This window comes from Lagenorhynchus albirostris, chromosome 3, assembly GCF_949774975.1.
Source record: "Lagenorhynchus albirostris chromosome 3, mLagAlb1.1, whole genome shotgun sequence".
Lineage (NCBI taxonomy): Eukaryota > Metazoa > Chordata > Mammalia > Artiodactyla > Delphinidae > Lagenorhynchus > Lagenorhynchus albirostris.
The window spans coordinates 118,537,594-118,554,976 of NC_083097.1; positions in this window are offsets into that span (position 1 = coordinate 118,537,594).

Below are 17,383 nucleotides of genomic sequence, written 5' to 3' on the forward strand. Positions count from 1 at the left end.
TTCTCGTCTCCAGGAGGGAAAATAGGGAAGGGGAATGTATGTCGTTCTCCAAGCCCCATCTAGGAGCCAAACAGATCAACCAGGGTAGGGGTGGGGGCTGGAATGTCCCAGGCTGTCTTTTCCCAAGTTGAGGAGCGGAAGTCATGACAGCTAAGGGGATTTGTGGAAATTCCTCCGTGCATTGTTACCAAGCAAAGGAAGTGTTTCAGAGTTGAGCTCTCAGTTTCTGCCCTAGGGAGCCAGGGCCAGTTTCCGCTTCTGAAGCTTGTTTGTGGGAAGCTGAAGGGGCCGTTTGAGGTTCTCCGTATGGGGGGCTCCAAATAGTCCCCCGTCCTTCCCTCCCAGAGGTGAAGGGGGCAGAGGGCCCAGCGAGCCAGACAAAACAGCCCCGGACTCTGTTCCTCTTCTTTTGCCTTCCACGTTAGGGCGGATGGCCCCGAGCCGAGCGAAGGAACAGCAACATGTTTTCCGGGCCCGCTGGTGTTTGCTTCTGGCATGCTCAGCGCAAGCAGATTAGAGGAATCGTTGCATTTTTTAGTCTGTGTTCGCCCTCTGGACAGGACCTGATCACGCTCTGTGTGTGTGCGTGTGTGTGTCTCTGTCTCTGTGTGTCCCTCCGCTGCCACCAGTCCACCCTTGGAGGGACAGCCAGGCCTGCCATCCCTAGCACGGCTGTCCACACCCTGCCAGCTGGTGGGTCAACTCCCAGTCTCTTGGGAAGGTCGTAACTGACTCACCAGGAAAGCTATACGTGCCTCTGTACGGTTGTCCACATATGGAGATGCCACTTATGGGCGTACACGTGTATATACTTAAGTGTGTCCCATGGCTGCCTGCTTCCCCTCCATTGCCGTCCAGGGCTTTTTCTCTGGCTCCGCTCCCTGATGGAGGAGCGCTCCGTGGGAGTTCTCCGCAGACCCTGGAGGAAGGGCAGGCGTGCATGGGCCCCCCCTGGAAAGTCTTGCTGGGAGCCAGATAACGAGGGCTGTACCAGGCTGCTCCACCCAGGCCCTGCCAGGAGAACCCTTTCCCAGAAAATCACCTTTGCGGTGTGACAGGAACCTGGCGGGGGAAGGAGGGGTATGCAGGCCCACAAGGTCCTTCTCAACACCCGCACTCTCTCTGGTTGGAAAGTGAGGGTCTATCAGCTTGGCTGAGCAAACCGAGAGGGAGTAACCAGCTTGCGAGGGAATTTTTTCAAGACGAACTAACTGAGCAGGAGATGCTCACTTGCCTGCCTTTCTTCTTTCCTCCCTGCCCCCTCCCCTCCCCCCCACTCTCCTCCCCCGGCTCTCTCCCTCCTCCCTTTCCTCTTTCCTTCCTCTCTCCTTCTCCCGCCTTCTTTCTTTCTTTTTATTTCACCCTGCAAACAGAGCACCAAACACCCCTGCTCTTTAATCTCTTAGTATATCCGGCTTACTGTAAGCACTGAGGTTGGAGGATGTGACAGGCCACAGCCTGGGCACCCAAGGATTACCAAGTATCTCTCCCGTTTGAAACTCCACGCTGGGTGAGCCTGCGGGATGGCCGGACTTGAACCTGTCATATCTCCACCTCCAACTCCTTCCTTCTAGAGCACTGACGCAAAGGGTGTTTGTGGAGCCCCAGCTGCAGACGGAGGATGCAGAAGCCTAAGAGAAATGGAATTGGGGGTCATATTGTCCAGCAACATATTCTTTTTGGGAGAATTATGATTTCAGAGTTAACAGAGACCTTTTTTTTTTTTTAATGGTTTATGTCCGTAAGACTTCAGGGAAAGGGATGATTTCCCAATGTGTAAAAGATGGATTTTTCAGAGTCAACATTCCTAATGCCCAAATACGCTTTAGGACTATGAAAATTTCATGTACAATGATATGTTGTTAGGAACTAAATCGTACTGAGCAGTGGGTTGTAAGAGGGCATTTTATGTTTTATTTTTATTTCCACGCGCGGTTTATTTTTGCTCTGACATTTTATTATAATTTCTTCCTACAGTAGGTGAAGTGCTTGGGAAGTTAATTTAAACCAGCCTGACTTTCTGTGTGTTTTTTAATATTTGTTTAAGCTTTTATTGAGCTTGTCAGGCAAGTCAGAGTACAAAAATGCAGCTGAAAACTCTGTTTCCTTCTGCGGTGCCTGCCCATTAATACTAGGTGGTGACAACAAGATTCGCGAGCACTTCGAATGGGGGATTATTCTGGGTTTCCAAGGAAATTCGAGCCACCTGTTTCAGAAACCTCTTAGTGACTTAGTAGGATGATGAAGGCTGTCTCCCCACTCAGCTGTCACTCGGAGTTCCAGCTCCTTGGGCCCCTTCTGACCTGGCCAGGCTCTACGGGGCCAATTTGCATCCGTGGTCGGAGGCCTGGGCTTGAGTTGTCCTCCCCGCTTGTGGCTTGGCCTCAGCCTGGGCCAGAGAAGCAGCTGCCATCTATCTGCCTCTGGGGAACTTTCCAGATCCACAGCAGGCTGGCTTCCCCTGGGTCTGGGCTGCCCAGTCTGGAGCTGTTTATCATGGACAGCAGAACGACATGGGATCACCTTGAGGAAGTGGGTTGTGAGAGCTGATTGTGTGGCCTACGTGTCGGGGAGCCACGCTACCCACAGAATTTGGCCAAGGGAGAAATAGAAAGTCAACATTTTCCAGCAGGCTGGGAAGCAGCTGGGTGTTTCTGGAGCCCAGAACTCTCTTGTAGAACAGTCTTGTGATGGTGGCCAGGGGCACAGCCTGATCTTGGCTAGGCTGGGGGCAGTTTGAGAACCGCTGGTCTGACTCAGCCCCATCGTTTGATCAGTGGGAAACAGGCCTGGTCTGGAATCAGGAGGAAGTACCACATGCGTCTGCACTCAGTTTGTTTGTGGCAAAACCAGGAGAAGGTCTGCCAGGCTAGATTTCTTTTTTTCTTTCTTTTTTTTAAAAAAATATTTATTTATTTAGCTGCGCTGGGTCTTAGTTGCAGCACGTGGGGTCTTTGTTGCAGCATGTGGGATCTTCAGTTGCGACATGCGAACTCGTAGTTGTAGCATGTGGGATCTAGCTCCCTGACCAGGGATCAAACCTGGGCCCTCTGCACTGGGAGCTCAAAGTCTTAGCCACCGGACCACGAGTAGAGTCCAGGCTAGATATCTTTCTGCTTCTTCTCTGCTGGTCCAGTTAGGACGAGACAGTGATTTCTGAAATTCCACCAGTTGCCACACTTGATCTGCTCATCTCTCCTTCAGTTGGGCTTGGTCCTCTGCTCACAAAAGAGCCATCTGCAAACTCCAAGGGGGATCCATTCCCCTTCTCCGAGGGGACATGTTGATGGTTCAGATGTTGGCTTTTCGGTCAATGCTGTGAATAAGAGAGTTCTTTGGCTTGAAGAAAAGCCCAGGTCCCTCACAAGTTGAGTTCGCTAAGTTTTGGCTTCTGCCCTGTGGCATTCTCTTCTAAAGGAGGGCTCTGTACCTACCGCCCCTGCTGAGGGGATAACACTTTCTGCTTCATGTGGCAAAGCCCCCTGGTCACTGATGTGGATCCAGGGTGGGCTCCTGACTGAGGGGAGAGGACAGTCACAGGCTGGCCAGGAATCGCCAAGAATCATAGACTTGAAAAGATGATCTGGGCCAATCACATTCCTCCCCTGGGAGTTCAGAATTGGGAAACTCAGAGGCTGTGGCCATTCGCAATGGAGATCAAAGCTGAAAAGCTGTTAGGGTTTGCACGATATGGAAGGGGTGTCGGTAGCCCTGAGGAGCCGCGTGCAAGCTGAGGGAAGGCAAGGGAAGCTGGGGAAGGCAGCAGTGCAAGGAGACCAGGGAAGAAACAGAGAATCAGTAATTCCACGAGAAAGATCTGCAGTTACAATTTTAGTTCCCCCGAGGCCTGATTTCTCTGTGGCTTCTATCCCTGGCATCCAGCACATTCCCTGTTATGTCTTGACCACAAACATCCTTTGCTTGAGCTAACCTGAGTTGCTAGAACAGGGATTGGTAACTTTTTCTATAAAGGGCTGATAGCAGATATTTCAGGCTTGCCACATGGTCTCTGTGGAAACCGCTCAATGCTGCCTTCGCAGGGTGAAAGCAGCCACAGGTAACCTGTAAATAAATGGGCATAGCTGGCTTCCAATAAAACTTTATTTTCAAACAGGTGACCAGCTTGCTGGCTGAAGTTTGTCTGCACCAGGTGAAAACTTTAGTGTTGCACAGAACTGGGGTGGAAGGATCCAATTCTTCCAGTCTTAGGAAGACTGAAGACTCCTACCCAACCCCCTCCCCATCCCCTTGAGGCCAGGTCTCATTTGACTGTAGATTAAGGGTGGGTGGAAAATGAGCCCCACATTTCCTCTGTACCCTCTTTTCTCACAGTGCTCTGCCACTCTGGTCAGCTACCCCCTGAGTCATGGTAGGAGCCCCAGACCCCAAAGTTTAAAGAAGTTAGGATTACCCAGTTGGCAAACCAAGCATATGCACAAGGTACCTGCAAAGCAAGGGCACTCGCTAAACTCGGCTTTTATGAACTATACCAAATTTTACGCAAAGGAAATTTTGCCATTCTGACCTATTATGAGGCTTGTAATTTACTAAGAAAACAAATACAATACTTAAATTACATTTTCATAATGATTAACATGGAACAGGGTTAAGCAATAGGGAGTGGTGGAGACTGGGGTAAACTGGTCAAAAGAGATACCGCCTGGTCTGAAATCAGTGACAGCCAGTACTCAGCTCTGTTCCCTTTGGGAACGCCATCCATCTGATGTTGTTAGAGTTTCCAATTCCTGGATATCTGAATTTTTAAAAATATAAAACCTCCTCTTTTTTTTCTTTTTCTTTCTTTCTTTCTCTCTCTCTCTTTTTTTTAACCATTAGCAACTAATTTAAATTTAAGGAAACAATGGTTCTTTTAAAAGAATATCTTCAAATCATACTCAACCCATGGGATTCTCAGGGCCAGTTTGCCCTTTCACCTGAACCCACATTGGACTGAGATCCCTTTGGCATATTCACCCCACCCCTTGGAAAAGGAAAGCCCTGCATGTATCTCTGAGCTCTTGAGAAGGAAACTGAATCCAGAAAGAGTGGGTAGCTTGCTTATGGTTTACTGAGTCAGGACCAGAGCTGAGCTGAAACCATATAGGCTCCAGGTTTCCACATGAAACCTGCCCTCTGCCTCAAACTGAAGCCAGCCTTACAAGCATTTCTCTGTGCTTGTTCATGCTTCCACAGGTGGGCTGTGTGCACAGTGGTATCCGCCTGTGTTTGCTGTAGTTGGCAGGAGGGGCTCTGAGAAACTAGAAGAGTTGGATATAGTTAATAAGTCAGAATATGAACCAGGATCTCATCCTGCAACATGAACAGCTCTCAGCTTGCCCTTCAAGCCTGTGTTGGGAAATGGACCTTTCCCTGGTCCTTGTGTGGAGTTCCCCCAGGGTGCATCATAGGTGACTTTTTCAAATTAAGGAATATGTTTTCATCCTAAGGGTACAACAGGGAGAAATATGCTGTTTGCAAAACAAGCATTATACATGAGACTTCAGGAAGAAGAGACTTAAAAATAGGGACATATCTTCCAGAGGTGTGGGTGGACACTGTTTTTCTGGAGAATCTTAGGGATGCCCTAGCTCAGGGCAGCTTGGAGGGCAAGAGCTGGATCCTTTGAGGATCGCTTCAAGAGAGTGTCAGCCCGGGATACAGATCGGGGCCAAGTCCATATGGTTTGAATGTAGCTGCTCCTCTGAGAGTATGTCTCTGGCTATATTCCTGAGCCAAATGAAAATGGTTTTTGGATTATTCAGTGTTTTGTTTTAATTCAGGCCTCATCTTCCTTCCATTAGTGTAAGCCAGGCCGTTGTTACCAGTACTGGTTCAGTCATTACAAGTTGTCATTCGATGTCTCTATGGACCATGGTGGTGGTGGTGGTGTTTGGAGTCAGATTGTCTGGGTTCTAATCCTAACTCTACCATTATTAGTCATGTCACTTTGACAAATTACTTAATTTCCCTGTGCCTCTATTTTCCCATCTGTAGAATGGGAGCAATAACATTGTCTACCTCATAAGGTTCTTCTGACATTGAAATGAGACGTGCATTCATTCAATTCTGAATATTTATTGAGCACCTGGTTCTGGGAGCTGGAAATACAGTAGAGAACTAGGCAGGCAATGCTCCTGCTCTTGAGATGCTATCATGCTCACGCGTACTCAGCAAATATTAGGTGCCATTATTATTGTTGATGTTTTATTGATGTTCTTGCCACCCAACGCACAGGGAAGGAGAGAGATATTATCCCAATCTGTGGCTCATTAGTTTTCTAGAGTAAGTGAGGAAAGATCTCTCCTTTACTGTACACTAACCATTTCTCAGAGCCTACTCGGTGTCAGAGACAGGCTCCCAGAGTATCTGGACATTTAAAATATTCCCACAAGTTATTTGATGTTCTTCCCGTCAAGAAGTAGAGCTGAATTCCCCACCCTTTGAGTGGAGGTTGTACTTAGCAACTCACTTCTAACCAATAGAATGTGGCCGAAATAATGGGGTGTGTGACATCTAAGGGCAGATCATAAAAGGCACTGCAGCTTCCTCCTTGCTCTCTCTGAAATTATTTGTTCTGGGGGAAGACAGCTGCCATGTTGTGAGGACACTCAAGCAGCCCTAGGGAGAGGCTCACATGGTGAGAAACTTAGGTCTCCTTTTAACAGCAAGGAACTGGGGTCTCCTAAAAACAGCCATGTGAGGGAGCAATCTTGGAAGAACAGCCTCCATCCCCATCCCCATCCAGCTGTCAGATGACTGTCGCAGCCCTAGCCAGCATCTTGACTGCAACCTCATGAAAGACCCTGAGTCAGAGCCACACAGCTTCAGCTGCTTCTGGATTCTTGACCCACAGAAACTGCAAGCGAATCAATGTTTGTTGTTTAAACCACTATGTTTTGAGGTAATTTGTTATGCAGCAGGGGATAACTAATACAATGCCTTTACTTAGAACAGACCTTGTAGGAATATTCTTTCTTAATATCAAGGTAGAAGTCTGTAGGGTTATTTATATCCTAAATATTTATTGAGCACCTGCTTCTAGTGGATTCTGTCTTAAAACATCTCAAAATCTCAGTGGATTTCTATCTTAATAAATGGAGAAAACAATAAGGTAAGGGAAGCTGGAAGATCTTGAGTGTAGCCATAGGTCTTATTTCACTGGTGTGGAAATCACCCACTCAGACTGAAATCAGAACACTACAGAAGTGGTGCAGCACGATAGCTTGGTATTAATTGTATGAACCTGAGCAGTCCTGCATGTGCAGGAGATGCAGAGGGAAGGTTTTCAAAGATTCAGTTTCCATGTCTGAAGATGGTACCCAGTGTAATTCAGCTTTTCATTGATCCACTTGCTTGGTGATGATGCCTTCACCGCCAAAGGACCAGTTCATGATGGGAGCCGTTTGCCTCAGTAGCTGGCAGGGAGATGCTTTTCTAGAGATGGGGGAAGACAGAAGCTGTAAGAGAGTCTCAGTGCTGAGGCAGTGACTCAGCTTTCCTCTCCAATAGGGCAGCGTCCACCAGCCATTGGCTTCTCCATGGTCTCCCCTCTTCACCTCTGCCATTTGGTCCTGAGTTAGGCTACTCAGTGTATATCTCTTCCTGGAACATGAGACCCCCCCATTCCCTTCCTCCCTCCCTTACTCTCCATCTGTGCTGGTCAGTTTTATGTGTCCACTTGACTGGGTCACAGTATGCCCGGATACTGGCCAGTCATTATCCAGAGTGTCTGTGAGGGTGTTTCTGGATGAGATTAATATTTGTATCAATGGACTGAGGAAAGCAGATTGCCTTCCCTAATGTGGGTGAGCCTCACCCAATCAATTGAGGACGTGAATAGAACAGAAAAAGCTGGGTAGGAAGGAACTCCCCCTACCAGTCTGCAGGAGCTGGGACACCGCTCATTTCCAGCCTTCAGACAAAAGGCTGGAAGTTGGCTCTTCCTGGGTCTCCAACCTGCCAGCTTTGGAACTGGAATTTACGTCATCAGTTCTCCTGGTTCTCAGGCCTTCAGATTCAGACTTGAACTACACCTTGGCTCTCCTGGTTCTTCCAGCATGGTGATAGCAAATCTGGGGATTTCCCAGTCTCCAGAATCATGTGAGCTAATTCCTTATAATAAATCTTTCTGTGTATCCTTTTGGTTCTGTTTCTCTGGAGAACCCTAATACACCCCCTATCAAACCCATGGCTGCAGTCACCTCCCTCCTCTAATTCGCCATCGTCTCTCCCCTGCATAACCACTGAATCTCGTCACGGATCTCTGTAGTGGGTTGAATGGTGGCCCCCCAAAATACGAACAAACCCTAAACCCTGGAACCTGTGATTGTCCACTAATTTGAAAAACAGGTCACTGTAGATGTAATGAAGTTAAGGATCTCAAGATGAGATCATCCTGGATTAACAGGATGGGCCCTAAATCCAACAAGGGCCCTTATAAGAAAAGGAGAAATGCAGACACACTGGGCAGAAGACACAGAGAGGAGACCATGGGAAGCAGAAGCAGAGATTGGTGTTGTGCTGTCACAGCCAAGGAGCACCTGGGGTCCCAGAAGCTGAAAGAGACAAGACTCTGTCCTGGAGCCTCAGAGGGAGTACGGCCCTGTTGATGCCTTAATTTTGGACTTCTGCCCCCCCGAACTGTGAGAATACATTTCTGATGTTTGAAGCCGCCAGGTTTGGGGTGATTTGTTGTGGCCACCTAAAGAAACAAATACAGTCCCCTCCTTCCAGCCTTGATCCACTGTGATCCTTCACCACCAGCAGCCACAGTGATCTTTGAGAAATACAAATCCAATGATAATTTCTATTTAAAATACTACAATGTGTTTTTTTAAAACTACATTTAGAATAAAATACACCTCACTTTCCTCCAAAGCCCAGCTAGATCCATCCCCCAGCATCTGTCATCTCTGAAGGGTCTTGTACCACCCTCCCCCCGCCTCAGCACACTCCTGTCACCAGACCATCAGTCACTGTCTGAAGCGCACCAAGCTCTCTCCTGCCTCAGGGTCTTTGCAACCGCCCTTCCCTCTGCCTATGACGCTCTTCCCCCAGATCTTGTGGGGCTGGTCCTTTGCCATCTTTCAGGTCTCAGTTTAAATGTCACGACCACAGAGAGGACCTCCGTGTCCAATCTAAAATGCTCTCCAGGGACTTCCCTAGTGGTGGAGTGGTTAAGAATCCACCTGCCAATGCAGGGGACACGGGTTCGAGCCCTGGTCCGGGAAGATCCCACATGCCGTGGGGCAACTAAGCCCGTGCGCCACAACTACTGAGCCTGCGCTCTGCAGCCGGTGCTCCACAACAGAAGCCACCGCAAGGAAAAGCACGCGCACCACAATGAAGAGTAGCCCCCACTTGCAGCAACTAGAGAAAGCCTGCTCACAGCAACGAAGACCCAACGCAGCCAAAAATAACTAAATAGATAGATAGATTTAAAATGCTCTCCATCCACACCCTTGCACTAACCATACTCTCGCCATGTTTGTTGCCTTCATACCCTCTGTCACTGTCTGTAATTAACTCACTTGTCTGCTTGTTAAATCTTCTTCCTGCCCTCACCATGGAAGTAGGGCCTGTGCTCATTTTGTTTCCCTCTGCCTGCTGGACCTCCAGGACAATTTACAGAGTAGCTTTTGACAAATGATTATAGACACACGCTAGCATGAATTGCTTTTTCCCGTTCACCCATTCACTCAATAAATGTGTATTAAGCACTTATTTTGTGCCAAGCATATATCACAACCTCGCTCAGTGACACATGTCAGGCTTTCTTTTAAATTTACATTTTGTGTATTTTTAAAATTAGGTAATACTTTCGATGGACTGAAATTCCAGAGGTCACCCAGCTATTCAGTTAAAGCCTCTGCACCGGTGGCTACGACATTGTCTCTCAGCTCCAAACCCATCCTTTTATACTCAGCTTTTGGATGCTGCAGCTGGGGCTCTGCACAGAGCGTTTCTGCTTTGTCAGCCGCCTCATGGGAGATTCTCCCAAGAACGGTGTCCGGGAAATTGTACGGTCAGAGGAGGCAGAAGAAACTTGCTCCTTCTGTGGGCTTCCTGTCTGCTCCCCGCACTGTGAACAGCCCTCACTATTGCTTCTTCATCCTGCCTTCCTGACGCAGCTGAACGCAATTTTGTGGTTTTTCTAATACCAACCTCCTGGTACTGCCCTCGCAGACATAGCACCAGCCATCGGTGCCCCCCACCTCAGAGGTGTCCCGGCACATGATGGGCGGTCCCCTCCCCAACTTCTAAGCTTGAATCATTCACTTAATTCCAAGTCTTCCCTTGGTCCCCCCCATACCCACGCCAAGGGGTGGTGACAGCTTCCTGCGGTCGTTACTGCTATGAAACCTCCGAGTGTTCACATTGCAGTTAGCTGGTTAACAATTTTACATCGTATTAACGATTCTTTATATTAAATTTTCTCGGATCAAATAACTTGTGTGGTTTCTGTTTCCTGGGTAGATGTTGGCTGATTTAGCTTCCTTCCCACATCTGTCCCCGCTTCTCCCTGGAGGCTACCAACAAACTAGATTCTTGTGTATCCTCCAGAGATCAAATGCATTTTTTAAGTCGAATAGTTTCATCAAATGTGGAATAAGATAGAAACCATCAAACTTTGTTAATAATTTAGGTAATAATAACTAACTTTGTCGTTAGTACCAGGTTCTGTGTGAAATGCTACTTTGTGTGGAAGATTTGATTGTTCACCCTATTTTACAGATGAAGAAACCAAGGCAAAGAGTGATTAAATATCCCATTCCGGCTCACACAGTTAGTAAGTGTCAGAAGCAGTGTTGGAATCCAGGCACCTTGGCTCCAGCATCCTCACACTTACCCACTTTGCAATATTCCTCCCCCACAGTGGTGCTGAGAGTGTGGGCTTTAAATCTAAGACGGGAGGCTTGATTCCTACTTACTGGCTTGTATCTTTGAGCAAAACTAACTAATCTCTTTGGACCTCAACCCCAGTATGTGTAAAAATGGGTAAAAATATCTACGTCATGGGGCTTTTACAAGATTATGTGAGACAATATATGAACGCATCTCATCTAATACAGCGTAGGGCATATAGTACTTACTCTGTAAATGTTAGCTCTTGCAATTAACGTCATCACTATGCCTTCCCTATTCACTCAGTGGGTGTCTAGTTTCTCCTCTTTTTTTTTTTTTTTTTGTGGTACGCGGGCCTCTCACTGTTGTGGCCTCTCCCGTTGCGGAGCACAGGCTCCGGACGCGCAGGCTCAGCGGCCATGGCTCACGGGCCCAGCCGCTCCGCAGCATGTGGGATCTTCCCGGACCGGGGCACGAACCCGTGGCCCCTGCATCGGCAGGCGGACTCTCAACCACTGCGTCACCAGGGAAGCCCTCTCCTCTTTTAACACATGTATGCAGTGGTGTGCTGGTAAATGCTCAACAACCAGCTGTCTGAAATTAAAGCAAAGCCCTAATTCGTAGCTTGCACTGATTTCCGGGGTGTTAAGACTCCCACCGTGGCCAATTTCAAGCTACCAACACAATAACAATTGGCTGGGACTTCCCTGGCAGTCCAGTGGTTAGGACTCCACACTTTCACTGCCAAGGGCACGGGTTCAATCCCTGGTCGGGGAACTGGGATCCCACAGGCCGCATGGCATGACCAATAAAAATAAATTAATTAATTAATTAAATCCTATTCTTTAAAAAACAAAAAACAATTGGCTTACAGATTTCTTAAAAATATAACATTCTTCTCTTGAGACCTGGTCTTGAGGGGGTGCAGCACACCACCCCACCTAAGTCTTGGTGAGAAATCCGAGATTCAAGCATTCTTTGTCTAATGAGAGCTTCAAAGGCATACACTTTCCAACCACTTAGGGTTCAGGAAGGCAAATCTGAACCGCTGAAGAAGCCCTGCCTTTTGCTCTTGCATTCATGTATTCCGCAGATATCCCTGGGTTCCTGCTATTTGCTCTATCTGGAAAGAGTTTTTATTCAAGAAAGTAAACCTGCAGCTGCCCTACTGAACGGGCTTCGTCCTGGGCTGTGCTCCCGTTCCTATCCAGGGAGCATCCTTTTCCCTCCTCAGCCTCCCTTCCTTCCTCTCCTCCCACCAGTATCTCCACCAGGAGCCTGAATTGCTGTCTCCCATGACGCCTCTCTGCCTGTGCTTCAAATCCTCTCATGCACTTGAGCTGTCCCTCCCAACTCCCCCAGTGTCCAGCTCTGTTCAGGGGATACCTCACATTTTTCTGATTAACTATTTGTTTACCCAACCTCCTCTCCCTCTGTCTCCACCTCTCACTAACTGTGCCCTCGGCTCCTCTCTCTCTGCCCAGAGTGCAGTGTCACCCACCAGACATTTGGGTCCACTCCAGACCAAATGAAGACCTTGAGGGGTTGAGGTCTTGTCGTGTAGTGGTTTATAGAAAGTCGTGTGGAGTCAGATGAACCTGGGATCAAAACTCAGCTCTGTCATTTACCAGCGCTGTGAACTTGGGCTAGGCGAGTTAACTATTTAAAGCTTCGTTTTCTTTCTCCCTTCCTTTCTTCTTTCCTTTCCTCCCTCTCCCTACATCCTTCCCTTTCCCTCTTTCATTCCTTAAGAGTTGATGGCTATCTTAGTCTGTTCAGGTTGCTGTAACAAAATCCCACAGACTGGGTGACTTATAAGCAATAGAAATTTATTTCTCACAGTTCTGGAGGCTGGAAGTCTGAGATCAGGGTGCCAACATGGTCGGGTTCTGGTGAAGACCCTCTTCAGGATTAAAGACCTCTCACTGTGTCCTCACACAGCAAAAGGGACTAGAGAACTCTCTGGGATCTCTTATTAGGGCACTAATCCCATTCATGAGGGCTCCACCCTCATGACCCAATCACCTCCCCAAAGCCCCACCTCCTAATATCATCACATTGGGCATTAGGATTTCAACATATGAATTTAGGGGGACACAAACCTTCAGACCATAGCAGTAGCCACACTTTTATGTTTTAGGTTTTTTCTTAAGTCAAAGTACCACCTGTACATAGTGTATGTAGTACAAGTAGAGAAGTACAGAAGTAGAAGTACAAGTACTTGGCCTTCCCTGGTGGCGCAGTGGTTGAGAGTCCGCCTGCCAATGCAGGGGACACGGCTTCGTGCCCCGGTCCGGGAAGATCCCACATGCCGCGGAGCAGCTGGGCCCGTGAGCCATGGCCGCTGAGCCTGTGCGTCCGGAGCCTGTGCTCTGCAACGGGAGAGGCCACAACAGTGAGAGGCCCGCATACCGCAATAAAAAAAAAAAAAAAAGAAGTACAAGTACTTCTACAAAACTTATTTTATTTTATTTTTGGCCAGGCCATACAGCTTGTGGATCTCAGTTTCCCTACCAGGGATTGAACCCAGGCTCTTGGCAGTGAAAGCATGGAGTCCTAACCACTGCACCGCTGGGGAATTCCCTACAAAACTTATTTTAAAATGGCAGGTCTCCCCTAACCCCATTTTCTCCTCCCAAGAGGTGACTACTTTGAAGTCCTTTAGCTATTTCTTTTGGTAATTACCTCTGCATAGCTAAATAATATACTTAGACTGATGCTTCTTGATTTTTCCGTTTTAAGCATTATCTTTGACTTTACCACTGTGAAATAGGACCATGCGTATCATAATATAAACTGTATCTTTCTATTTGGCAATACTTCCACGTGGAATAAAATCAGATCAAATAGTTATCTGAGAATTCTAGATTGGGACATGAGGATTGCTCCTTCATCCCATCTTCATCCCCTCCCACCATGTACACACTCCCCGCCATGCCCCCCATCTCCCAATATAGTTACATCTAATATTTATTAGATCAGTATTCAGCATTTATACTATTATGACTGTGGAATGCTATTCACAGCTGAGCCATGCAGTATTCTAGGAATATTTTTCCTTTCCTCTGTAATTGTTGTTGTTTCCCCTGGAGGTCATACTTACCCTAATTTTGTTTGTTTGTTTGCTAAGTATTTGATACGATTCTCATAAATTCAACCCAAGGAATCCCTGTCTCCTGTCAATACATTAAAATACGTGAGACATTCTGTCGACTTCGCCTCAGTGAAATCCCCACAGCTCCTCTGACCATTGGGCCTGGCCTGGTTTTCTCTAGGCCTCAGGTACAACTATGGTCTTGAGGGCCCCCTACACTGTCATCCAGGGCTCCTGTCACTTTCCTCCGCTGCTGGATCCACTTTTGCCAGAATCTCCTGTCTCCTGGTAGATCACATCATTCAGCAGCTTCCTTAGACTGCACATGTCTGAAAATGCCTTATTCTACACTTACGCTTAAGTGATAACTTGGCTGAAGAATTCTAGCTTGGAAATCATTTCTCTGCAGAATCTTGAAGACATGGCTTTGTGTTTTGCTAACTTTCTGAGTTGCTGTTGAGTGACCTGATGTCATTATGATTCTTTGTCTGAAACTTGTTTTTTCTCTCTGGAATCTTGCTTTCTCTTTGTCCCCAGTTTTTAGAAATTTCACAGTGGTGTGACTTGATGTGAGTCTGTTTTCATATTCAGGGCGCTCTGTGGACTCTGTTAATTAAAAACGTCCATTCTGATAAATGGTTGCTTTGTGCTGTGTCATCTTAGCTAAGCTGGAACCACGTCTCCCAGAACCCCATTCTCTATCTGGTGTTAAGCTAGTGTTGGCCACAAAGGACATTTTGTACCAAATCTGGAAGGTGAAAATAAAGCAGCAGCCATATTTGTATGCTCTGAATGTTGGCGTCCGGTGTCAGGCACTGAGGCATCTCCTAGCTCACCTGGCTGGTTTGGGACAACACCTGGACTCACAGCTTCATTAACCCCCACCATATCTGTTCCTACAGCCTCTCCAACTTTTCTGGATGGTGTGTGTGTAGCTCTGTGGTGGTGAAAGGGTGCCAGATTCTCCTGTAGGTCACCCATGGCATTCAGGTTGGAAGGAGTGAGAGACAGACATGGGTTCCAGTTTGCCCTCTTGGGTTCCACCTTGTCTTTGCTCTTTTCCACACCCAGTTTTCCTTCCCAACTGCCAGTCTGTAGAGACTTTAGGCTCAACACTAGTTTTCAAAGGCAGCAGTTTGCATAGACTGCTCCACCAACTCCACGACGGTGGAGGGCCTAACTCCTGTAACAAATCCCTTATCCTGTATCACTTGTGGTGGTTCTGTTTCTCTGTTCAAACCCCGACTGACTGACTCATTTCCTTAATGATTGACTCTCCTCCAGTTTTTCTATTCTTTCATTCTAGAAACCCTGTTAACTGAAAAATGACCTCCTAGATAGGTCCTCTGCTTTTCTTTCCCTTTCTCTCTTACTTTCCACCTCTCTGGTTTTTATTCTTCATTCCAGGAGAGTTCTTCAGTTTTATCCTCCAACAATTCTACTGAGTTTTCAATTTATGCTATCTATTTGTAATTTCCAAGAGTTCTTTTCTATTCTCTTGGTATTCCTTTTTTTGTAGCATACTGTTCTTTTTCCATGAATGCAAAAATTCTCTTAACACCCTGGAAATAGTAATGATAGTTTTTAAAAGAGATTTCCTCTTCATGTACTTTTTCTGCTTCCTCCAAAATGCTTTTTTTATGTTTGCTTTTGTCTCTACCTTTCATTTGGCTTTCCTCAAATGTATAGGGACGCTTGCTTGTTCATATTTAAGAATGAGGTATTTTTTGGGAAGCTCTGCATGACTGTGATCTTTGCTGTATGCTGATCTAGCTGGCTCCCTCATTGGGAAACTCCTGGTTTTAGTATTTTGTATCTTTCCTCTTGGGCTAGTCAAATTCCCCAGAGAAGGGGTTTCTCTTCTGTTAGGAGAGTACAAGACTGACTGCCAGCTTTCTGGGAGCCAAGGTAGAAAGGAGGGCTGGGGGCTCAGCATTCAATATGTCAGTGTCACCAGATCCCTCTGTTTTCCCATGGTACCTTTACCCTCAGTTGTAGGGTGTTCTCTAATTCAGATCCCTCCCATTCTACCCTCTCCTGAGACAAAAGCTTAGCCTTTTGTCCAGGTGGGAAAGAGGGAGTCACACGGCTGACTAGAGTGGGTGATGGGATCTGGGATCCACCAGCTTCATCCTTTTTTTTTTTTTAATTTATTTATTTTTGGCTGCATTGGGTCTGTTGCTGTGCATGGGCTTTCTCTAGTTGCAGCGAGCGGGGGCTACTCTTCCTTGTGGAGCGGTGGCTTCTCTTTGTTGTGGAGCACGGGCTCTAGGCGTATGGGCTTCAGTAGTTGTGGCATGTGGGCTCAGTAGTTGTGGCTCGCAGGCTCTAGAGCGCAGGCTCAGTAGTTGTGGTGCACGGGCTTAGTTGCTCTGCAGCATGTGGGATCTTCCCAGACTAGGGCTCAAACCCATGTCTCCTGCACTGGCAGGCAGATTCTTAACCACTGCGCCACCAGGGAAGCCCCCACCAGCTTCTTAAACTAACTTTTAAACCAACCAGTCCCCCGATTTTAGCTCCACCCCACCCCTACTTTAGGAGATAACTAGTGCTCCCTATTCTGACCCCTTGGGGAAAGTCTGAGCTGTAATCTGACTGTTCCTCGGCTTTCCACACAGCTGACTTAGGATTCAAATTTCTCAGGTCTGCAAAGTCCATTCATATTCATTTCAGCTTCCAAAAATTTTTTGGTGTGAGCTCAGTGTCTGTTTTATTTACCTTGTAGGATTATTAATTGTTTTCATTTATTACTTTATTCATTTATTCAACAAATACTTATGAGCCTGTACTATGTGCCAGACATTGGTTGACTTTAAAAAAAATCAGGATTTCCCTGGTGGCGCAGTGGTTAAGAATCCGCCTGCCAATCCATGGGACACGGGTTCGATCCCTGGTCTGGGAAGATCCCACATGCCGCGGAGCAGCTAAGCCCATGTGACACGACTACTGAGCCTGTGCTCTAGAACCTGCGAGGCACAGCTACTGAGCCTGAGTGCCACAACTACTGAAGCCCATGCACCTAGAGCCCGTGCTCTGCAACAAAAGAAGCCACCTAATGAGAAGCCTGCGCACTGCAATGAAGAGTAGCCCCTGCTCGCCGCAACTAGAGAAAAGCCCACAGGCAGCAACAAAGACCCAACGCAGCCAAAAACAAAAATAAAATAAATAAATTTATTTTTTAAAAATCAGTTAACTCTTTTAATGTAGTCTTAGATGGGAACAAACACATTTATGTGTATTCAATCCTTCATTTTCACCTGGAAGTCAAAATCTTTTCTTTTTTTTCAATCAGTTAAAGAGGGTAATAATATTTACCCATGGGGTTGGGAAAGGATTCATTGAGATGCTGTATATAAAGTACCTAACATAGTGCTCAGCAAATAATAAGTGCCCAGTAAATTGTAATCACTGTGGTTATCACTTTAGTTTTTACTTGTCTAAGGC